The following is a 25,740-nucleotide window of genomic DNA, read 5'->3' as shown; positions in this document are numbered from 1 at the left end:
GGATAGTTCCCATTTGTCTCCTGAATTAGGGAGTCCCTAACATGACATTCACTCTTCCCGTTTCTCCAGCCTTGGCAACAGTTCTCTTCCACACACATCTCCCTACCTCTCCAGTCACACCAGACGGTGGCAATTTGGAGGCCATGCTTGTCCTTCCTCTTTGCCTGTACAAATCCTATCCACCCTGGATTTTTTTTTTAATATGTGTGTTTTTGTTTTGTTTTGTTTTAAGGTGGGCTTTGAGCTGGGCGTGGTGGTGTGCACCTGTAGTCCCAGCTACTTGGGAGGCTGAGGTGGGAGGATCATTTGAGCCCAGGAGTTTGAGGCTGCACTCCAGCCTGAGTGACAGAGCAAGCCCCAACCTCTAAAAAAAATTTCATTTAATTAAAAATAATTGAAGGCTTTGGAGTCAAATAGGCCTGGTTGGAAGCGATGCTTAGTCACTGCTGGTTCCCCTCATTACTACACCCCACATGATACCCTCTAACATTCCTTCACAGCACTTCCCACAGACTGTTGATGCACATTTGATTACCATCTGCTCACCCATTAGATCTCAAACTCCACATGGGCAAGGATGATGTCTGTTTTGTCTCAGTATTTTATCTCTGAGGGTAGCGTAATGCCTAGCATTTGGTAGGTTATCTAAATATTTGTTGAGTGAATGAACAAACATCTCTAAATCTATTTTCTATCTATTAAATGAGTTAATATCACCTCATTCACAGGGTTGTGAATGAAATGAGATAATGTGTGTCAAATGATGTGTACGCATAAGTACCAAATAAATAGGAGGCAATATTGTGCAGTGACTTACTACACAAACTTTGGAGTTAGACCTATCTGGTATGGCTTCAGTCATGTGTTCGTTATATGACACTGGACAAGTTATTTATCTTTTATGAGGCTCCATTTCTTCCTCTATAAAACTTATCATAAATGGATCTGGTATCATTCTTGAATATATTAAATTTGATGGGCTCTGTGCTTACCGCAGTGTTGTTACCTAACAGGCATCTGGTAATGGGATCTACTGTATGGGTCACTCATCTGACCATTCATTTGTTGATTCAACAGATTTTTATCGACTACATACTAAGTATCACAAACTGAGCTTTGTACTGGGAATAAAATGGGGAACAAATCGGAGGGGGCCATAGGCTACACCTCACGGAATCTAAAGCCTAGACCATCATATAAATAAACAGGCCAATAAATATGTAAGAACTAATTGTAAATAACTGCTAAGAAAGAAAGGAACAGAGTGCTGTGAGAGGAGGGATTTATTGAATCAGCTATTCTCCATGACCCAGCTCAGATGCCAGCAGCTCCACGAATCCTGCCTTTGTCCTTTCCCATTCTCTCCTAATCATGTGGTCTTTCCCATTTTTTCAAACCATATTATACTATTATGATGATATTTGTTTTATGTCATCATAGCAGCTAATATTAGCTACTCTTGCTAATCTAATTTAAGCCCTTGTCTAATCTTTAGCATCTGGCCTAAAGGCCACTTCTCGAAGTTTGGACTATGTCTTACCTGCCTCTGTTGTACCTAGAGGATCCAGCAGGGCTCCTGGCACAAGCTAAAACTCCAGGAGTATTTGTGAAATAGAAAGAAATTTTATACTCTTCTTTGACTTTTGACAATGAAAAACTTACTCTGGCTGGAATAAACCTTTCTCACATTTATATTAGGCTATTTCTTTAGTTAGTGAATTTTTATTCATTAATTTCTTTCATGTAGTATAGATGATGAATAAATCAGGAGCAAGTTAAAATAGTGAGACTTTTAATCATGAAAACGGCCTAACATCCTATGACAAGAGGGATTCTTGGAAGAACCTGGACTAAAAGCCCTAGACCAACATCTGGAGATATTATTTTCTGCTACATTTGAAAGTACCTTCCCAGCATAAGATCCTGCTGCTGCTTATCTCATGATCTTGTCAAAAAGAATGGTCAGCTGGGTGCAGTGGCTCACACCTGTGGTTCTAGCTACTCATGAGGCTGAAGCAGGAAGATCATGTGAGTCCAGAAGTTTGATACCAGCCTGGGCAACATAGCAAGACCCTGTCTCTACAAAAAAATTAAAATATTAGACAAGGTATGGTGGTGTGTGCCAGTAGACCTGGTTACTCTGGAGGTTTATGTTGACAGAGGAGGATAGCTTGAGTCCAGCAGTTCAAGATCAGCCTGGACAACATAGTGAGACCCCATCTCAGGAAAAAAAGGTCATCATTACAACACAAAGCATCTTTTTTTTTTTAAGACAGAGTCTCACTTTGTAGCCGAGGCTGGAGTGCACTGGCATGATCTTGGCTCACTGCGACATCCACCTCCCAGGTTCAAGCAATTCTTGTGCCTTAGCCTCCTAAGAAACTGGTATTACAGGTGCCTGCCACCATACCTGGTCAATTTTTCTATTTTTAGTAGAGATGGGGTTTCACCACGTTGATCAGGCTGGTCTCGAACTCCTGACCTCAAATGATCCACCTCCCTTGGCCTCTCAACGTGCTGGGATTACAGGCGTGAGTTACTGCCCCCAGCCAACACAGAGCATCTTAATGGCTCTTCCTGGCAGCACAAACCCTTTGCTGAAAGGAAAACATTTAGGTTACACCCAGATTGAAAGTAAACAATACAGTAAAGAAAATGTGTCAGCTTACATAACTGAAAAACCCAGAGATAAAGGTACCTTAGATGAGGCTTTGTCTAATGTCTCAAAGATATCCCCAAAACCTGAGTTCTTTCATCTCTTCCCGTCAGCTTCATCCTAAAGCTGGCTCTACTCCTACTCCCAAGATGGCTGCTCACAGCTCCATCTTGGATTCATATACTTTTGTTTTTTGTGTGTGTGATAGAGAGAGCTACTTTGTTTCAGCATTCCCAGGAAAGCATTTACAATCACTGGACTGCTCACTTCAGGCATCTACCCTTGATTCTATTGCTCTAGTCAAGGAGATAGGATGTGATCATCCGCTTGGCCTATGCTGTCTATACTACCCCTAAATGGCATGCAGTGAGGTCAGCTTCCACAAAATTTTGTTGATCCCCAAAAGAAAACTAGGGGCTGCTGGGAAGAGGGAAAAAGGAAATAGATGCTGGCAAGATATCTCCTAAATGCTGAATCTACAGTCTTGGTCAGCCTCAGTCTGTGAAGCCCACCTATTCAGCTGGGTAGGATCACTCATTCATATTAGTCAGAGAAAAGAACAGCATGGACTTTCTCCACCCCTTCTGAAAATGGCATCATACTCTGAAAATAAAAACGAGCTTTGCTTTGGTATTTGTTCTGCTCAGAGGAAGCATGTTATGGTCTAACAGAGTCAGCACTTTTAAATAAAATTATTTTTATTCTAAAACTGTGAAATCCTTATGAATAAGTGGAAGGCAAGTGACAATATAGACAGTCTTAAGTATTAAATTTCCTAGTAGAATGTTGACATTTTATCTCGTGTTCAAGGGGAAATGACTTGAGAGAACTTTAGGGAGAAGACTGTCATTTGTTTCCACTAATTTTGAGCAGGTGAGAGCTGCTAGAGAATCTACTCGATATTTCCTATTATCTTTCTCTTTTTCCTCTTCCTCCATTCATCTTTCAGAATGACGCTGCACGCGTGCACACACACACACACGCACATACACACACACACACACACACGCATGCACTTTTTCTTCTTTCTTTCTCTGCCCTTTTCCTCTTTCTATTTTTTTCCTCTACCCCCTCTCATTCTTTCTTCCCTCCATCAAATACCCTTTACTCTTTTTTTCTTCTCTCTCTTCTCTCTCGTTTTTCACTCTTCCTCTTTCAATGGGTCCCAATAGGCGGATTCATTTAGTTTGAGAAAAAAAGTTAATTTTTCTTCATCAATATCATGAAAACAAGCGCAAAACTCATGACCATGATTTAGGTCTGCTTTGGGGAGAGCTACCCCTACTCCTCTGTGGCCTCCAAGATGCATCAGAGGACAAAGTTTGAGCTGTCTGGTAACAAATTCACTGGTTTTACCAAAACATTCTGCGTTAGCTATTGAAGGAGAGAAACTCCAATCTGTTTCCTGGTGAGCACTACAGTGTGACTCTTATCTCCCTAATCCTCACACCACCCGTGAGAGCTAAGAAGGCAGCTTAGTTTTCTCACTCCCATTTCAGAGTCTCGAAGAACCAGTAAGTGCAGGCAGTAACAGTGTGATAGAATGACCAGATTTTTAGACTTAGGGTATTATTGTCTTTACTTCTAGCTGATTTTTCAACTCTGACATTTTCTCAGAGTAGCAAGAAATCTCTTTCCCAAATAACTTTATCCATTAACCGTTAGCGTTATCAAGAAGGACGGCTCACAAACTAGAGACAATGACATTAAAGTCAATAAGATGCAGCAACTCATGCTTATAGCATAAAGGCATTATGCTTTGGGGTCAGCCTAAGCCAAATAGAGCCCTCAAATAAATAAAGGAAATTCAGTGCATATTTCCTTAGGGGACCTGCTACTATAAAAATGTTTTGATATGAAGTTTTAAAATAGCTATTTGTAGTTATCAAATGCCCTGGTGTGGGGGATAGCGCTGAGATTAATGCCTGAAGTTCTTGTAAGATAAATAGTGTAAAAGTCTTGACCAACGTTTTCAAAATAAATGCATAATCACTTATGGTAAAGAAAAAAAATCCGTCCCTGGAAAGATAATTTAGTACGTAGAGCTTGCTTACAAAAGATGGGAGATTAATGACTTGTGCTGTTTTCCAGTGTAGTTTTAGGTGGTGGTCTCATAATGATAGACAAACATGCTATTTTCTGATACTGAAGGATTTGCATACAATCATCAGCTAATGTTCTTCAAGTGTTTTTTGTTTTGTTTTGTAATTCTGCATAGCTATGGTGCCATTTGCACTAATGGGAGGATTGATATTGTAGTACAGTCAACCTTTAACAAACATACATTGAATGCTTGCTCATTTGTCAACATGCTGTATGTCTGGCATTGGGCCAGTATAGTTCCTGTCCTCAAGGATCTCACGGTTTCATGAAAAAAGCATTCATTTAAATAATTTAAGAACAATTAGCTAATCTCTATATTGAGGAACGTGCAATATATGAGGGGAGATAGAAGAGGGGAATTAAGGTTCTATGATGAAGCATGGGAAGACTTCATAGAGAAGGTAGCTTTTGAGATGGAACTTGAAGAATGAATAAGAACAAAGAGAAGTGAAGAGAACTGCTGCTCCGACAGTGAGAATATCACAGGCCAAGACATGGAGGTGTGGCACAATTTGGCCTACGTAAGGAGCCGCTAGTAGTTTATTACTGCTGGAAAAGAAAATATGAGAGTAGTAAGAGAAGATGCAGTACCATCAGGAATCTGTAGACAAATCACAGAAATTCATTTTATGCCATGCTTCAGAATGTAGTTTTTATTGCATGGGCCATAGAGCGTCATTGAGGAATTTTATGTAACATGATCAGCTTCGATTAGAAAGTGTACAAAATAAACTGGGAGAGAACATCTTAGAAGCAGAAAACTTAGTCACTAAGCTACTGCAGTATTCCAGGCAAGGGATGCTGAAAATCTGAAACATTCTAATGAACAGAGATAGTAGGGCTAGAATAGAAGAGAAAGACATAAGGTATATTTAGGAAATAGAATCAACAGTAGCTATTAATTGATTAGATGTGAGTAGAAAGGAAAGAGAAACAAATCTACAAATAACTCTCAGGATTTTTGCTTGGGCATTGGGGTAGATGGAAGGTGGTATCACTCATTGTAATAAGAAAAATGGAAAAAGCAGTGAGTTTGGGGAGTAGTAATTCTGAAACATTTTCACCTTGAGATCCATTTGAGATATCCAAGTGGAGTTGTCTGATAGGCAAGACTCTTCTTTCAAGACTCAAAAACAAGTCTGAGCTAGAGATATTATTGAAGCTTTGAATGTGAATGCCAGAGGGAATGTTTACAGTAAGACATGAAGAGGTTTGAACATAGAATCTTAGAGAACTCCATCTCTTAAAGGTCAGAAAGACAGCCAGAGAAATCAGGCAAGAGAGAGAAATAAAAGGTATCCAAATAGGAAAAGAGGAAATCAAACTATCTCTCTTTGCAGATGATAGAATTCTATACCTGGAAATCCCATGGTCTCTGCCCAAAGGCTCCCAGATCCAATAAACAACTTGAGCAAAGTTTCAGGATACAAAATTAATGTCCATGAATCAGTAGTGTATCTATACACCAGTAAAGTCCAAGCTGAGAGCCAAATCAAGGATGCAATCTCACTCACAATAGCCACAAAAAGAATAAAACACCTAGAAATACAGCCAACAAGGAAGCTGAAAGATCTCTACAAAGAGAATTACAAAAAAAAACTGCTGAAAGAAATCAGAGACAACACAAACAAATGGAAAAATATTCCATGGTTGTAGATAGGAAGAATCAATATTGTCAAAATGACCATACTGCCCAAACCAATTTACAGACTCAATGCTATTCCTATCAAACTACCAACAATTTTTACAGAATTAGAAAAAGCTATACTAAAATTTATGTGGAACCAAAAAAGAGCCTGACTAGCCAAAGCAATCTTAAGCAAAAAGCACAAAGCCAGAGGCATCACATTACCTGACTTCAAGCAATACAGCAAGCCTACAGTAACTAAAACATCTTGGTACTGATACAAATACAGACACATCGACCAATGAAACAGAGTAGAGAACCCAGAAATAAAGCCACACGTCTACAACCATCTGATCTTTACAAAGTCAGCAATAACAAGCAATAGAGAAAGACTCTCCATTCATAAACAGCACTGAGTTAACTGGCTTGCCATATGCAGAAGATTGAAACTTGACCCCTTTCTTTCACCATATACAAAAATAAACCCAAATACCATTTGACCCAGCAATCCCATTACTGGGTATATAACCAAAAGAATAAAAATCATTCTATTACAAAGATACATGCACACATATGTTCATTGCAGCACTATTCACAATAGCAAAGACATGGAATCAGCCCAAATTCCCATCAATGATAGACTGGATAAAGAAAATGTGGTACATATACACCATGGAATACTATGCAGCCATTAAAAGGAATGAGGTTAGGTCCTTTGCAGGGACATGGATGGAGCTGAAAGCCATTATCCTCAGCAAACTAGCCCAGTAACAGAAAACCAAACACTGTATGTTCTCACTTATAAGTGGGAGCTGAATGAGAACACATGGACACATGGAGGGGAACAACACACACTGGGGTCTTTCAGGGTGAGGGGGAAGGGAGCATCAGGAAGAATAGCTAATGGATGCTGGGCTTAATACCTAGCTGATAGGATGATCAGTGCAGGAAACCACCATGGTACATGTTTACCTGTGTACCATGTCTGCATATCCTGCACACGTACCCTTGAACTTATAATGAAAGTTGGAAGAATTTTTTAAAATAATAAAAATCAACTCAAGACAGATTAAAGACTTAAATATAAAACCTAAAACTATAAAAACCCTAGAAGAAAACCTAGGGAATACCATTCTGGACATAGGCCCTGACACAGATTTTACTACAAAGACTCCAAAAGCAATTGAGACAGAAACAAAAATTGACAAATGGGACCTAATTAAACTAAAGAGCTATTGCGCAGCAAAAGAAACTATCAACAGACAATCTGCAGGATGGGAGAAAATATTTGCAAACTATATGCCAGACAAAGGTCTAATATACAGAATATGTAAGGAATTTAAACAAATCAACAAGCACCAAACAGACAACCCCATTAAAAAATGGGCAATGGACATGCACAGACACATCTCAAAAGAAGACATAAACATGGCCAACAAGCATATGAAAAAATGCTCAGCATCGCTAATCATTAGAGAAATGAGATGCCATCTAACACCAGCCAGAATAACTATTGTTAAAAAGTTAAAAAACAACAGATGCAGGTGATGTCATGGAGAAAAAGAAACACTTAAATACTGCTAGTAGGAATGTAAGTTAGTTAGCTACTGTGGAAAGCAGTTTGGAGATTTCTCAAAGAACTTAAAATAGAACTATCATTCCACCCAGCAATCTTATTACTGGGTATATACCTAAAAGAAGATAAATTGTTCTACCATAAGAAGACATGCACCCATATATTCATTGTAGTAGTATTCACAATTACAAAGAAACTAGATGCCAATCAACAGTGGATTTTTTAAACGTGGTACATAGACACCATGGAATTCTATACAGACATTAAAAAATCACATCCTTTGCAGCAACCTGGATGAAGCTGGAGGCCATTGCTCTATGAGAATTGACACAGAAACAAAAAACCAAACACCATATTTTCTCACACATAAGTCAGAGCTAAACATTGAGTACATATGAACGCAAAGAAGAGAACAGTAGACACCAGGGCCTTCATGTGGGGTAGAGGGTAAGAAGACGGGAAGACGGGGGGATCAAAAAACTGCCTATCAGGTACTATGCTCACTATCTGGGTGACTAAATGATTTTATACCAAACCACTGCGACGTGCAATTTACTCGTGTAACAAACCTGCAAATGTACCCAATGTTCTTTAAATAAAAGCTGAGGCCGGGCGCGGTGGCTCAAGCCTGTAATCCCAGCACTTTGGGAGGCCGAGGCGGGTGGATCACGAGATCAAGAGATCGAGACCATCTTGGTCAACATGGTGAGACCCTGTCTCTACTAAAAATACAAAAAATTAGCTGGGCGTGGTGGTGCGTGCCTGTAATCCCAGCTACTCGGGAGGCTGAGGCAGGAGAATTGCCTGAACCCAGGAGGCGGAGGTTGCAGGGAGCAGAGATTGCGCCATTGCACTCCAGCCTGGGTAACAAGAGCGAAACTCCGTCTCAAAAAAAAAAAAAAGATATTCCCTTACATTCAAAAACAGAGGTTTGAGTTACCTCATCTCAGGCTGTTTTAGTTGAAGACAGTCACAAGTGGGAGAACTAGAACTTCATTTTCCATAATTCATGTCATCTCTGATGTCTAATAAGAGAGGGTATTTGGTAGAGTAATTTAAAGCATGGGCTTTGGAGTCAGACAGACTTGTGTTGAACCCAGCTTTGGTGTATACTAATTATGTGACCTTGGACACTGGGAATCTTCAGTTTCCTCAGTTGTAAAGTGAGAATAAATAATACATATGGCACAATGTTGATGAGAGGAGATGTGAGATGTTTCTGAAAGGAGATTAGCACGATGCCTGGCGTATTATAAAAGACAAATGGCACTGGTTTTTTATTACTATAACTTTCAGCATCACACCATCATCAAGGTTCATCAGAAGCATCACAAATCACGGAGCTGTGTTGTCTCTTTCAGAGATATTTATGACTTCTAGATTAGTTCCGCCCTATAGAATTTTCTGAAATGACAGGAATGTTTTATCATATACACTCTTCAGTATAGTAGCCACTAGTCACCTGTGACTGTTCTGTTGACTACTTGAAACTTGGTTAATATGACTATGAAACGAATTTTTAAATATAATTTTAATTAAAATTAAATTGAAATAGTCACATGTAGTTAGCAGCTACTTTACTGGGTAAGGCTCTTCTAGAATAAAGCCCTTGGATCACACCTGAGCTAAAGTTGCCATGCTAAAGCTAAAGCCACAATGAAGAAATTCAAAGCTTTTTTTTTTTTTTTTTTTGGATGGAGTTTCACTTTTGTTGTTCCAGCTGGAGTACAATGGCACCATCTCGGCTCACTGCAATCTCTGCCTTTCGGGTTCAAGCGATTCTCCTGCCTCAGCCTCCTGAGTAGATGGGATTACAGGTACATGCCACCACACCCAGCTAATTTTCGTATTTTTAGTAGAGACAGGGTTTTGCTATGTTGGTCAGGATGGTCTTGAACTCCTGACCTCAGGTGATCCACCCTCCTCGGTCTCCCAAAATGCTGGGATTACAGGCATGAGCCACCACACCTGGTCCATAACTTCTTAGGAGATAGCACAGCCGGGTGCAGTAGCTCATGCCTGTAATCCCGGCACTTTGAGAAGCCAAGACAGGTGGCTCACCTGAGGTCAGGAGTTTGAGACCAGCCTGGCTGACATGGCAAAAACCCATCTCTACTAAAAATACAAAAATTAGCTGAGCGTGGTGGTGCACTGGTCAGGCTACTCAGGAGGCTGAGGCAGGAGAATCATTTGAATCCAGGAAGCAGAGGTCAAAAAAATCCGGGTGCCAACTCAAAGATACATACATATATATATATATATATATATATATATATATATATATATATATATATATATATATTTGCTATCCTTCTAGGATTTCTTTATAAAAATAAAATATTTATCTTTGTAAAAATAAAAGAAGTATTGTTTTTCACATTTCTCATAAAAAAGTCACATTATATACATTGTTCTATACCTTATTTTTTTTATTTTTTATTTTTTTTGAGGTGGAGTTTTGCTCTTGTTACCCAGGCTGGAGTGCAATGGCGCGATCTCGGCTCACCGCAACCTCCGCCTCCTGGGTTCAGGCAATTCTCCTGCCTCAGCCTCCTGAGTAGCTGGGATTTCAGGCACGCGCCACCGTGCCCAGCTAATTTTTTGTATTTTTAGTAGAGACGGGGTTTCACCATGTTGACCAGGATGGTCTCGATCTCTTGACCTCGTGATCCACCTGCCTCGGCCTCCCAAAGTGCTGGGATTATAGGCGTGAGCCACCGCGCCCGGCCCTGTACCTTATTTTTTTACCTTAACAATATAGCCAAAAGATTTTCCCACATCAACACATAGAGAACTTCTTCCTTCTTTTTAACAGTTCGATCATATTAAATGTGTGGATCTACCAGAGTTTAAGTAGCTGCTGATGCATATATGGGTTGTTCCCAGTGTTCTGCCATTATAAATAATGCTGCAATGGATCACCTTAAATACACCTCAGTTCCATATGCAAGCATAGCTTTAGGATACACTTCCATAATTGGGATTGCTGGGTCAAGGGGGCAAATGGCAAACAAATGTGTAATTTTGATGAGTTTGCCAAATCCCCTCCATAAAGGCTGTAGCATTTTTAATTCCTACTAGTCACGTATAAGAGTATCTGATTCCCCCATGGCTTATAAAACAAAGATATCTAATACTTAAAGTTTTCCAGTTCTGATTTCTAGCAAAACATTTTAAACTCATTATCGAAGTTTAATATGCACATTCATGTAACAAATATATGACTTGATGAATTTTGTACAGTTGAATGCAGCTAGGCCAGGAAACAGATATAACCAGCACCTCAGTTTTACATAGTTTTGTACTTTCTACAAATGGAATCATACAGTTAGAAAAAGAAAAAAGAAAATAAATGTATGAAAGGGAAGGCGTGGAAGTTGAAGACCGACTGCAAATTGGCTCCCTGAAAACTCTTTATGCCTGGGTACTCCATGAAATGTCTTCCATGCCTCTGAGGGTTACACGTGCGGCAGTTTGAAGACCACCAGCTAAAGTACAGAGCATCCACTTAGGATGATCTTCTGAAATTAACTTTTTAAAAAAAAAAATGAATTCTTTTTATTAGGAGGTTAAAAGAAATTATAAATATAAATTGTTACAATTTTTCCATACAAATATGCTATTAATTAAGTTCTAGGTGCTATGGGCATAAGAAGTTGAGTAAGACACAACCTAGCCTTTGAAGATCTTGAAGTTTATGTACAAAGATACATATTTAAGTAGTAATAAATAGAACAGAATGGTTTGCAGTTAGTTACATAAAAGTAACATTATAGTAGTCAAATTTTGTTTAAATAATTTTATGGTCAAAGTGATAGTTTCCTCAAATACACATATGTAATTTACATTAATTATCTTTATAAGGGGAGGCTGGCTAATATAACTTAAAAGTCAAAAGTTAGTTCTTTCAATCATCAGGCAGGAGATCCTAAGGCCATAGATTATCATTTTGAAAAGTTAAAATGCTGAAAAAAAGAATAAAACTGTTGCTTCACAGTATACAACACTCAAAGGGAAAAAGAAATGTGGAGAGAAATTCTTGAACATGTTTTAAAACCAGGAAACTTTGAAGAGCAATTTGGCTAAATCTAGTTTAAAGCTTATTTGCGACAACCTGGCAACTCCAACTCTGATACAACTCAAGCACAGGCACAGGAGACTTGTACAAAGCTTTTCCATAACATTTGTAATAAGAAGCATGGAAACTGGGAAAGCACAGATTGTCTGCTGGTAATAGAATGAATAAATAAAATGTGATATATGGAATATTCATACAGTTGATTACTAGACAGCAGTTAAAAATGAACTATATTAACTCACTTAAGAAATATATATATGTAAATATATAATATAAATATAAAATAATATAGCATAAATATGTAAAATATAAATATATATGTATATATTGGCTGGTATTGTGGCTCACATCTATAGTTCCAGCACTTTGGGAGGCCGAGGCAGGAGGATCACTTGAGCAAAGGAGACCAGTCTAGGCAACATGGTAAAACCCTGTCTCTACCAAAAAAAAAAAAAAAAAAAAAAATACAAAAAATTATCCAGGTGAGGTGGTGCACACCTGTAATCCCAGCCACTTGGGAGGTTGAGGTGGGAGGATTACTTGAGCCTGGGAGGAGGAGGTTGCACTGAGCAGTGATGGTGCCACTGCATTCCAGTCTGGGAGACAAAGTGATACCCTGTCTCCAAAAAAAAAAAGAAGAAGAAGAAATAAATATATATTGAATGTTTACTATATGCCAAACGCTATTCTAGGGGCTGGGGATTCAGCAAAGAGCAAGACGAAGTCCCTGCCCTCAGGGAACTAACAAACAGATCTACAAATACTAGCATGGATAGAAGACAGAAACATCACAAAACAGACTGAGAATATTAAGTATGTAAAATTTTTAATTACCCACTAAACAATCACATATATTATTATGTATATGTGTACATAAATGTATTCTTTAATGACCTCAAAGAATACATGCAGATATTATATAAGGTTGCTTTGAGGGAGGAAATGTGGCAAGAGAACTAAAAATGTAGGTCAAAGAAAACTTCAACTTTGTAACTTTTTTATCAGAGAAAAGATAAGCCAGTGTATGATAATATTAACAATCAATTCTGGGTTCTGAAAACATGCATATTTGTCTTTTTAATCCTGTGCTTTATTTATTACTTTCTCCAAATTAAAGAACCTACTACAAGGGAGTTTAGGATTTTAAGAAACAGAAGGTACAATTCGGCCAGGTGCAGTGGCTCAGGTCTGTAATCCCAGAACTCTGGGAGGCCAAGGTGGGTGGAGGGTGGCTGATCACCTGAGATCAGGAGTTCAAGACCAGCCTGGTGAACATGGCGAAACCCCATATCTACTAAAAATACAAAAATTAGCTGTGCATGGTGGCAGGTGCCTGTAATCCCACCTTCTCAGGAGCTGAGGCAGGAGAATTGCTTGAACCCAGGAGGTGGAAGTTTTGAGACTCTGTCTCAAAAATAAAAAAGAAAGTACAATTTACAGAAAAGAAGTTCTGTAGAAGTTGTGTTCAACCTAGAAATAAGAGGGTGTTTCTTCTTTTGAAACAAAAGAGCAGAGGAAGCAAGAAATGAAGGAAACTAGAAAATAGGATAGGAGTAGAAAGTTGAAGGAGCTTGCAGATGACCTTTGACTCAGTAAAGCAGAAAGCAAGATCATCTTCTGAGTGCAAGGGGAAGGGGAGATCAAACGTTAGCTTCAAAAACATGAAGAAAGCTTTTAGACCTCGGGTGTAGAAAACTAATCAGTGAGTCTCCAAGAGATGAATACAAGGACTACCAAGCAGCAGCAAGAACCAGCTAAGGTTTGGCAGAATGAATTTGCAATGAACTGAATCAATGGTTTCATGTTTTTCTCCATCACGACTTGGTAGCCTAGAAAAAAAAGACAGAGAGAGAAATCCATTGGTAATGGTGAGCATGATTTAGGGACTGATTGGCTAGGCACTTGGTAGAAATATAAGGTGAAGTGTTCTAGAATGATAAAGAATCCTTTAGAGTTCGCAGCTTGAGAGACTGGCTAGGAAAAAAAACAGAGCTAGAAAAAGCTGTGGCTGTCTTGGACTAAGGTTTAGCAAAGGCACGACATGTGTGTCAACTATTCTTTCTACAGGCCAGGCCACAGGTAGGAATCACTAATAGATCTTGGTACTCTTTCTTACCAATTCAGTACTCCAGGAACTTAGTACCAGTAGATTGGAGAGGACACACAATTTAAAAACCTACCAGACACACCTGTACCTACAGTGGGGCTGTTCCAAGGCAGTAAACAGGTCATATTAATCTCTGAATCCCCAGATGTCCCACCTGTCACATACTAAGCTCTCACTCAATAGATGACTGTGGAAAGCAAGAAGGAGATTGAGGGGAGGTAGGGGAGACGAGAGTACAGTCTGTGATGAAAAAGAAAGAAGACTGAGGTCAGAAAGGGGAGGAATGCAAAGCTGATATCTTTGACATAGAACTATTTTGTTTTATTTCATTTCATTTCATTTTGAGACGTAGTCTCATTCTGTCTCCCAGACTGGAGTGCAGTGGTGCAATCTCGGCTCACTGCAACCTCTGTGCCCGTGTTCAAGCAATTCTCCTGCCTTAGCCTCCTGAGTGGCTGGGATTACAGGTGCCTGCCCCCATGTCTGGCTAATTTTTGTATTTTTAGTAGAGACAGGTTTCACCATATTGGCCAGGCTGGTTCTGGGCTCCTGACCTCGTGATCCACCGCCTCAGCCTCCCAAAGTGCTGGAATTACAGGCATGAGGCACAGCGCCCAGCAGAACTATTTTTTTTTAAGTTATAGATTTGCCCCTTTTAATGAATGAAAAAAATATTAAACAGGTTGTTAAACTAGGGCTCTAAATTTTCTTCTATAAAATTTTTTCATTGCTTTCTTGGAAAGAGTTTTTTTAGTAAGTTAGCCTGTGAAAGACTAATTTCAACTTCAGGCAAGAGTAGTCTAATAAAAAAGTTTTACCATCTAAACATTTAAAACTCAAGAGTTCACTAATGTTTTCTTTACATAATATGGCTGTTCTGAGGAATAAATGCCTTCTGTCACACTGGTATAGAACTATAATATTTTCAATTGACAAAAGTATGGGATTTGGCATTGAATTTTCTGTGAGAAGCATGAAAAAATTTGGCTAAAGTCTGGTATAATATAGACTGCAGGGAAAATATTTCTGGTTTTCTGATTCTTAAAGAGAAAATTTAAGATACTTAGTTGTTTGAATTTTTTGACCATTGATAACTGTAATGAATTATGAATGCACATGTTTTTAGTAATGCTGTCTTGGCCCGGCGCGGTGGCTCACGCCTATAATCCCAGCACTTTGGGAGGCCGAGGCGGGTGGATCACGAGGTCAAGAGATCAAGACCATCCTGGTCAACATGGTGAAACCCCGTCTCTACTAAAAATACAAAAATTACCTGGGCATGGTGGCACATGCCTGTAGTCCCAGCTACTCGGGAGGCTTAGGCAGGAGAATTGCTTGAACCTAGGAGGCGGAGGTTGCGGTGAGCCGAGATCGTGCCATTGCACTCCAGTCTGGGTAACAACAGCGAAACTCTGTCTCAAAAAAAAAAAAAAAAAAAGTAATACTGTCTTAACATTTACCTGAAAGTAAAATTAACTACTTTTCTCTGCCTGTCATGACTCAAAAATTACTTTTACATGGTTACTCCCTAACCGGTATTTTTAATGGAAGGATTGGATATTTTCCTTTGCTCATTGTCTGAACTGCCTCTGATGAACCTGTCAGGAGGCAAAACATACCAGGCCTTCTTCTCAGCCGTATCAACGGTGGTGAGGCCAGCCAGGCTTTGTTAACAGATATTAGCTGCAGATAGCAGAATACAAACAAGATGTCAGTATGGAGGTACAGCCTTAGGAAACATATATAAAGTACTTAAAATAAAGGTACCTTCCAGAGGTGACTCACACCTGTAATCCCAGCACATTGGGAGGCAGAGGTAGGTGGATCACCTGAGGTCAGGAGTTTGAGACCAGTCTGGCCAACATGGTGAAACCTTGTCTCTATTAAAGATACAAAATTAGCTGGGCGTGGTGGCATTCCTGTAGTCCCAGCTACTTGGGAGGCTGAGGCAGGAGACTCGCTTGAACCCAGGAGGCAGAGGTTGCAGTGAGCCAAGATCATGCCATTGTACTCCAGCCTGGGCAACAAGAGCGAATCTCAGTCTCTAAAATAAAATAAAATAAAGAGTGGGTCACGCCTGTAATCCTAGCACTTTGGGAGGCTGAGGTGGGCAGATCAATCAAGGTCAGGAGTTCGAGACCAGCCTAACCAGCATGGTGAAACCCTGTGTCTGCTAAAAATACAAAATTAGCCAGATATGGTGGCACACATCTGTAATCCCAGCTACTTGGGAGACTGAGGCAAGAGAATTGCTTGACCCCGGGAGGCAGAAGTCGCAGTGAGCCGAGATGGCACCATCGCACTCCAGCCTGGGTGACAAGAGCGAAACTCTGTAAAGGAAGGAAGGAAGGAAGGAAGGAAGGAAGGAAGGAAGGAAGGAAGGAAGGAAGGAAGGAGGGAGGGAGGGAGGGAGGGAGGGAGGGAGGGAGGGAGGGAGGGAAGGAGACAGGCAGGCAGGCAAAGAAAGGGAGAGAGAAAATAAATGAAAGGAGAGGGAGAAGGAGAGGGAGAGGGAGGGAGGGAGGGAGGGAGGGAGGGAGGAACCTTCCCTTTATGATACATACGTAATAAAATATTATTTAGCATGAAAAGGGAAGGCAATACTGACAACATAGATAAACCCTGGTGACATTATGCAAGTAAAATAAACCAGGCACTAAAGGCCACATATTGTATGATTCCTGTTTTACCTGGCACTTCCCTAAGGAGACGGGGAGAATGGGGAGTTATTGTTTAATGGGTACAACATTTCAGTTTGGGAAGATGAAAAAGTTCTGAAGATGGATGGTGATGATGTTTGCACAGCAATGTGACTGTACTAATACCACTGAATTGTATACCTAAAAACGGTTAAAATGGTAAATTTTTTTTTGAGACACAGTTTCGCTGTTGTTACCCAGACTGGAGTGCAATGGCACAATCTCAGCTCACCGCAACCTCCACCTCCTGGGTTCAAGCAATTCTCCTGCCTCAGCCTCCCAAGTAGTTGGGACTACAGGCACGCACCACCATGCCCAGCTAATTTTTGTATTTTTAGTAGAGACGGGGTTTCACCTTGTTGACCAGGATGGTCTCGATCTCTTGACCTCGTGATCCACCCGCCTCGGCCTCCCAAAGTGCTGGGATTATAGGCGTGAGCCACCGCGCCCGGCCTTAAAATGGTAAATTTTATGTTCTTTATATTTTATCTCAATAAATAAAATATAGTAAAGGCATTTGCAACTATATTTTCATAAGCAAAGGAAACTGTGACTGATTCTGACTCATAATATAAAGTAAGTAGAAGATTTATTTCCTCCATGCAAATGTTGCAACCCTAAGTAAATACACTTATCTTAAATGATCATTACAATGTTGGCACCAAATTCATTTTATTTAATCAGATAAGACATGTAACTAAGAAATGGCATTTGATTGTGAGATAAAAAGAAAAAATTATAAGGTGTATCCCACATCATCAAAAATATATCACCTCGTGGCCTCCAAAGTTTTCCTGGAATTAGATTAGAATTAGATTACAGCTATATTACTTTGGTTTTGAGACATTGTGTGTAGTTTCTTTTCTTAACAGCAACTTAAAATGTTCGTTTTGGTTACTAGGAAAATCCAAAAGTAGAAACATGGAAGAGGGAAACTTTAAAGTGTGAAGATTGCTAAAATATGCTAGTATAACCAACACATGCAGGGCAAGGTAGAAAAGTAAATTATATTAATGTACTTATGTTACCAAACTGCTTTCTTGGCCTAAAATTATTCAGCATGTACAAAGATTTGCAATAATGTTAATGACTATGTAGGAAATTGATAACTGCTCAACCTCCTACCCTACTCTCCACCCCCATAAAAAATAAAATAAAATCTGAGCCACTGAGTTCCACAGTACTCTTAGCTGCTCTGTTACCCTGAGAAGTGCAGAGGGTCGGTGAAAATTACCCTGTAATGAGCAATCCATCTGGCTGCACCTAAAAATGGAATAGAAATGCCACCCTTGACTTTTCCGTGGTAGTAAATTAAAGCCTAACGTATAGTTCTAATTGCTAACATTTTCTCTCTAATTATGGTTCAGTTTGGCTAGGATTTCCGACAATCCCCTTGTTCCCCTAAAGCAAACACCAGAGAATGTTCTAACCCCACTGGTGACATTTATTAATAACCCCCTTGACAGATGAAAAAAAATCATTATTCTATATAAGACAGGAAAAGATTTTCCAAGTAAAAGCTAATTGATTTTTTTTGAACCCCATTCAAACTCTATACAGGAATTAATTTTATGGAGGGAAAAAAATACAATGGTGTCAAATAAAAAAAGACCCATGCATAGTTTCATGCTGGCTGGGCACTGTTTCGGGTACCAGCTAGAAAAAAAAAAAAACTGATAAATGTCAAAAAAAATATCCATGTATCCTTATTTACTGGGATGAAGAAACAAGAAAAAGAGAGCTCTCTTGTGAAGGATTCTTACTTCGTGCCTCCATGAAAGAGATAGGGTACGATAAGGTAGTTTCTATGATTGGCAAATACAAACAGATATAAAAAAAAAATTGTTGGGAATGCTGCCACAGTCTTCTGTTTAATCTCTTTCATTCTTACTTTTTAAAAGCCATTATTCCTTTTAAACAATTGTACAAATACATGCTAAATACAAATCAGCATTTATCTATAGGTCTAGCTCTCATCAAACAGCATACAGCTTCCTGAATGACAATTAATAATTTGGAAATACTAAACAAAGGTAAGCTTTCTGATATGCTAAGAAGAGGCACAATAGAAAAAAAAATACACTGTAAAAAAAAATAGATTTCTGAAAACTACACTCCAAAGTACCTAGTATAATATTGAAATAGAACTTTATAAAGCAAAGCAGTGGTGGATTCAAGGTGGAGGGAGTGGGCATGCTGGGGAACAGTTGACCCTTCCATACAAGCAATGAGACACTGTCTTCAGGGAGCAGAAAATTAATATTAAAACCAACTTCAAAACAGTCTGCTTTTGCCAGGCTTGATGGCTCACACCTGTAATCCCAGTACTTTGGGAGGCCGAGGCAGGCGGATCATATGAGGCCAGGAGTTCGAGACCAACCTGGCCAACATGGTGAAACCCTGTCTCTATGAAAAATATAAAAATCAGTAGGGTGTGCTGGCTCATGCCTCTAGTCCCAGCTACTTGAGAAGCTGAGGCACAAGAATCACTGGGAGGTGGAGGTTGGAATGAGTCCAGATTGAGCCACTGCACTCCAGCCTGGGTAACAGAGTGAGACTCCATCTCAAAAAAAAATAAATAAATCTGCTTTTTTGTATCATCACCAGCTGTTGATCATTCTAAACAGTGTCAGGAATAAAATAATACTCTCGACAATAATATTATTTGTCTAAGTTCTAAACAATATCTGCGGTTACTGTTAAGTTTTAGTAATGTAGTTGTACACTTCAATTATATTATTAATATTTAATAATATAGTTGGCAAATTCCCCCCAGGTATGAGCCTGTGAAATCAAGTTTGCACATTTTTATTTCTTAGGCTTTATAGAATACAGAATCTACATGGAAGTTCAGAAAACTGTCAGGTACATTGTCCCCAGCATGTATGGACTCAGCTACACAAGTTCATTTTGAGAGTCAGCTTATAAGAATTCAGAGCCATCGAGTTTGTTTTCGGTACAGGTTGTCTTTCATCTCAGTGATAGGATATATTCTTGCACATAAACAATAGATTTTAAATGAACAGTGGGAGCACAATGATTGTGGTCTTTGTTTTTTGTTAGCTATAACAGAATACTATAGACTGGGTAATTTATAAAGAAAAGGAATTCATTTATTGAAGTTCTATAGGCTGGGAAGTCCAATATCAAGGTGCTAGCATCTGGTGAGGGCCTTTTTTGCTGCATCATAATATAGCAGAAGGCATCACATGGTGAGAGATCTAGAGCTTGCCAGTTCAAGTCTCCTTTCTCTTCTTATAAAGCCTCCGGTCCCATCACAGGAGCCCCACACTAATTACCTTCCAAAGGCCCTACCTCCAAATACCATCCACATATGAATTTGAGGATTAAGTTTCCAACACATGAATTTTGGGAAACACATTCAAACCACAGCATTCAGCCCTTGGCCCCTGAAATGTATGCCTTTCTTGCATGCAGAATACATTTATTCCATTCCAATATCCCCAAATCTTAAATCATTCCAGAACCAGTTCAAAAATCCAAAGTCCAGAATCTCATTCTAATCAGACATGGGTGAGACTCAAGGCACAATTCATCCCATGGCAAATTTCCTCCAGCTATGAGCCTGTGAAATCAAAACAAGTTATCTACTTCCAAAATTTAATGGTGGGACAGGCATAGCATAGACATTCCCATTCCAAAAGGGAGAAAGAGAAAAGAAAAAAAGGAATAACTAGCCTTAAGTAATTCTAAAACCCCAAAGGGAAAACAACTTTAGGCTAAACGCTTCTCTTCCATATGCCACCTCCTAGAAACACTGCGGGTTTAGACTTTCAGATCCTCGGCAGCACCACCCTTATGGCTTTGCTGGCCTCAACTCAAGCAGCTGTTTTCACAGGTTGAAGTCTTATGGAATTCTCCAAGCCTGGCACTGCACACTGGCAGCTCTAGTCTAGGGTTTTACCTGTGGTCCTGCCCCTGCAGCTCCACTAAGCATTGCTGTAGTGGGTTGCATTCTGTGGTGTCTCGGCCCCTGTGGCAAGTCCCTGCCTATGTCCCCAAGCTGTTTATGACATCCTTTGAAATCTAAGTGGAGGAAGCCATGCCTCCACAGTTCTTGCATTCTGTGCACCTGCAAAATTAGCACCAGGTAGATAACGTAAAGGTTTACAACTGTACCTTCAGGAGTGGCTGGTGCAGTCACACTTGGAGCCATTTGAGCCACAGCTGAGGTGGCCAAGAAGCACTGCAATGAAATGCAGGTAACAGAGCCTGGAAGTGGCACTGGGCAGTAACCTGTCCACTGAAACCATTTTGCCCTCCTAGAGCTCCAGGACTGTGATGGGAGGGGCAGCCTGAAAGATCTCTGAAATGCTTGCAGGTTCCTCTGCCATTATCTTAATGAATAGCCTCTGGCTCTATTCTACCCATACTAATATCAAGCAGTTGCTTGGTCACACCCTAGTATGTCTCTGCTCAAAATACTTTCATTCTCTATTACGTGGCCAGGGTGCAAATTATTCAAGTCTTTCCACTCTGCTTTCTTTTGAATTATAAGTTCTGTCTTTAAATAATCTCTTTTCTTGGCAGGGCATGGCTCACGCCTGTAATCCTAGCACTTTGGGAGACCAAGGCAGGTGGATCACTTGAGGTCAGGAGTTCAAGACTAGCCTGGTCAACATGGCAAAAACCCATCTCTACTAAAAATACAAAAGTTAGCCAGAAGTGGTGGTGCATGCCTATAATCCTAGCTAATCGGGAGGCTGGGGCAGGGGAATTGCTTGAACCCAGGAGGTGGAGGTTGCAGTGAGCCAAGATAGCAACACTGAACTCCAGCCTCAGCAACAGAGTTAGACTCCATCTCAAAAGAAAAAATATAAATATAGATATATAGATATATATAGTTGCTGGCATCTAGTGAGGGCCTGTTTGCTGCATGTTTGTGTGTATGTGTATATATATATTCTCTCCTACTTTACTGTAAGCAGTTAAAAGTAGCTATGCAGTAGCCTGAATGCTTTGCTGCTTAGATAGCTCTTCTGCTAAACAGTCTGATTTCTCACTCTTAAATTCTGCCTTCCATAAAGCACAGATACACTTCAGCCAAGTTTTTTGCTACTTTTTAATAGTCTTTGCTTCAGTTTTTCAATGCCTTGTTCTTTAGTTCCATCTGAGACCTTTACTATCTTTCAACATTCTGGCCATGACCACTCAAGTAATCTCTAAGAAGTTCCAGAATTTCCCTGGTCTTCTGTTCTGAGCCATCAGCAGAATCACCCTTAATGCTCTGTTCATGGCAATACAGGCTTATTTTTAGCCTGCTGCTCTAAATTCCTCCAGCCTCTACTCATTACCCAATTCTAAAGCCGTTTCCACAATTCAGATATTTGTTATAGTAACAACCCCACTTCTGGTAACAATATTTTGTCTTAGCTTATTTTCTGTTGCTATAACAGCATACCACAGACTGGGTAACTTATAAAGAAAATACATTTATTTCTTACAATTCTGGAGGCTAGGAAGCCCAACGTCAGGTTTCTGGCATCTAGTGAGGTCCTGTGTGCTGCATGTACAGAGGACATCATATGTCAAGAGGACAATAGCATGACAGCTCCGCTCTCTCTCTTCTTATAAAGTCACCATTCTATCATAGGGTCCCAACCTTGATGGGAGCTAACCCTAGGTAGCTCCCAAAGATCCTACTTTCAAATACCATCAACATGTGACTTTGGGGATTAATTTTTCAACATATGAAATTTGGGAAAAACATTCAAACCATAGCAATTATAAAGACAAAAAAATACAGTTTGAGGTACTTCAGTCCTACCATCCTGAATGCTCACTTGGAATTTTTATAATTTTTTTTCTACTGCAGAAACATTTAAAAGCCATTAGAATTGATCCTGAAGGAACAAAGACATGGGATTTATTGTAAAATGGGATTCTTATGAATTTCTGCCAAAATCATGTTTAAAACCTTTCCTATTGTTATATTTTGCTTCATATAAAAGACATATTCAAAACTAAAGTTAATTTAAAGTTTCTTAATTTTTTAGGGTTTTGTTTGTTTGTTTATTTTTTGAGACAGAAACTCGTTGTGTTGCTAATTTTAAACTCCTGAGCTTAAGCAATCCTCCTGTCTTGGCCTCCCAAAGTGCTGGGATTGCTGGTGTGAGCCACTGAGCCCCGTCAAAAGTGTTCTTTAATCAACAAAGGGAAAAGATAAGTCTGACTATATTACCTACTCAATGTAAGTGTGCAAATATCAATTTTGACAAAGTCACTGACAAATTTGCAGAAGTTATAGCTCAAGGTGAAAAGCATGCATTATATTATTATTTATTACTGCAACAGACTGATATGTAGATATAATATTTTTCCCTTTTCTCAAAAAATACACTAACGTACTTACAGTACAGACTATTAATTCATTTTCTTCTATTTTTTGCACTATAATCTCTATTTATTTAGAATTATTTATTTTCCTTTACCTGAACAATTATAAATTTAAAGCTCAGTAAAAGAAAATATTCATGGTTTACATTTCTGTTTTAGACATTGTTATTATTATTGTTTTCATTTTATAAATTTTACAGCAGATAGTTTTGTGGTATAAGACACGGGAAGTGTTTAAAAATGATCTCCTCAAGGTTTCAAATACCCTAGGTGCGTACTGGAGCAAAGAAAATAAACTATATTACCTTACATGATTGGAGGATATGGATATTATTCAAATAATCTAGCTAATGGTTTTCTAAGAGATTGACAATTCATATAAAATAATAATTAAAAAAATAGCAAGTAAAACTAAAATTGTGTACAACTGAATCTTTGATAATTAAAACGGTCATTCAATGACTGAAAATCGTCATGATTGATCAGTTATAACATCAATTATCATTGTAGTATACTTACGAAGAAGCGCTAATTAGTAGAATCCTTGGTAACAAAATGTTATATAACAGAACATTAAGAAGTTAAAACAAGTGCTTATGGCGAACACTATTTAATTCACACTTCTATTTCTTAAATAATATAAAAGTCATCTGAAGTTTACTGTGTTCAATCCCAAGTAAAATTTTCATAGCCCTAAAATATAATTTCAAACAGTACTTTTCTGGTAAAACAGAATTGTCACACATTTCATTGTTTTCATTGAGATTTACATGTTTTGATGAACTAGATAATAGTTGTAGGACTCAGCTTCTCCAAATTAGCTGATCAAATTGCTTCCTCGTTACTCAACTCTTTGTTGATTCGTGCCACCGGGAAGACTTCTCCTATATGCACAAATAAGTCTATGAGGAAAAATCACTGCAACATGCAATTACAGGCTGTATGATGAAAAGAAATCAGTGCGCCATCACTCAGATCTCTTCAAATTTACTTTTCAGTTGTGCTGAAAACCAACTGCTGCTGGTCAAGGCTGGATTGTGGACCTTGGTTAGGTTTTCACAAGAAGGGCTTCTATTTTCCACTCCAATAGTCTCAGGTACAAATAGGCACCTACAGGTCCATTTGGGCATCAATGGAGTGGCATACAGCTCAATATTCATGCTGAAGCTCCCTTAGCTACACAAATCTGACATCCTGTCAACACATTGACCCAAATTTGTATATGCAAAGGTTTGCCTTAGCAACCCTGGCAGCTAGGATATCTCAGAAAAGAAGCCTACCCTTTGGGGGAGGTGATGCTTCCTCAAAATCCAGTTTTTATCACATTTCTCACTCAAAAGGGATGCTCATTGTCTTTCACCAAGAAGTAAAAATGTGAATTAATTACAACTCACGAATTTCCAGAAATTGTACCATGTGGTTTTCACTGCAATGTTTGCTGGCTGTGAAGAAGAAAACAGCCTAAACCAAAGTCTACATAATCACTCAGCAATTAATAGCTGAGTAACAAATATGTCAGCCCCAAACTAAGCATTGCAGCTCTAGGAAAAAGCCTGTAGCAGGTACTCCTGAACACAGGTTCCTTTGAATAAAAATGCACACTTATCTGGTGAGATTACAGGTGTGTATGTGTAAACATGAAACTAAGAAGCTAAGTGTGGCAAAGTTCAAGTGAGTAGCATGGAAAATGAATGCTACACATGTTCATAAAAGAGAGAAATGTGTGTATGGTAAATAAGCAGGCAGGTAGATCAGCATGTGCTAAGGTGAGTCTTGGATTAATCTGAACATCAAATGGACCGGTAAATGTTTATAAACCTTAAAAGCTTTTTGAAAAGTAAAACTTTTGATTAGACAATAGCAATACTTCCTTATTATGTCTAAGTATAATATCTTTCTATTTCATGTTAATTTTTCTGTATTAAATCATATCCAGTTTCTGATCCCTCAAGATTTCCAAGTCATTTTCAGCTATTCTTTGGATCTCTTATTATAAGGCTAATTACTCCCCATATCATGAACAGTTACTCTACCATCCTACAGTGATATAAAATATCAATCTTCCCTTTTGCCTCCCACAGTGGAGTATACCACTTCATCCATTACCCTGAAGAGAAGGTTGACATATTCTTTAATCTACTAACTCCTCATCAAGCCCTCACCTTTGTCCCACAACTCATAGTCATCAAGTCTGTGTTCCCTTTGATTGATACCCTTTCTCCTGTTGTCACTACCATCAGCCACCCTCTAGCACATGGATACAGATTTCTCTCCATCCTATCTCCTGCCAGTCCTCAGTGCAGCCTCTAGATCAGGGGTCCGCAACCCCGGGCCACAGAACAGTACAGGTCCATGTCCTGTTGGGAACTGGGCTGCACAGGAGGTGAGTGGCAGGTGAGGCTCACCACCTGACCTCCACCTCCTGTCAGATCAGTGGCATTAGATTCTCATAGGAGCATGAACTTTACTGTGAAATACGCAGGCCAGGGATCTAGGTCGTGTACTCCTTCTAAGAATCTAAAGTCTGATGATCTGAA

At 39.2% G+C, this 25,740-nt stretch overlaps 1 protein-coding gene across 6 annotated transcripts in view; it reads right to left on the bottom strand.

The window, feature by feature from the left end:
* The window catches only part of LOC100894837 (uncharacterized), a 140,377-nt gene that overhangs the window by 9,512 nt on the left and 105,125 nt on the right, over positions 1-25,740 (bottom strand). For 3 of the 6 annotated variants that reach the window (XR_008474409.2, XR_004729919.3, XR_008474410.2), the window contains one exon: positions 2,411-2,597. The exons of the other annotated variants lie outside the window; for them this stretch is intronic. The gene's annotated coding sequence lies outside the window, so the exon portion shown is untranslated. The remainder of the gene's footprint in view (positions 1-2,410; positions 2,598-25,740) is intronic. 6 annotated transcript variants of the gene reach the window in all.

Source organism: Callithrix jacchus, chromosome 8 (assembly GCF_049354715.1).
Source record: "Callithrix jacchus isolate 240 chromosome 8, calJac240_pri, whole genome shotgun sequence".
In the NCBI taxonomy this organism is placed as follows: domain Eukaryota; kingdom Metazoa; phylum Chordata; class Mammalia; order Primates; family Cebidae; genus Callithrix; species Callithrix jacchus.
Note: the sequence above shows the minus strand (reverse complement) of the source record. Positions and strands in the feature narration are given on the sequence as shown.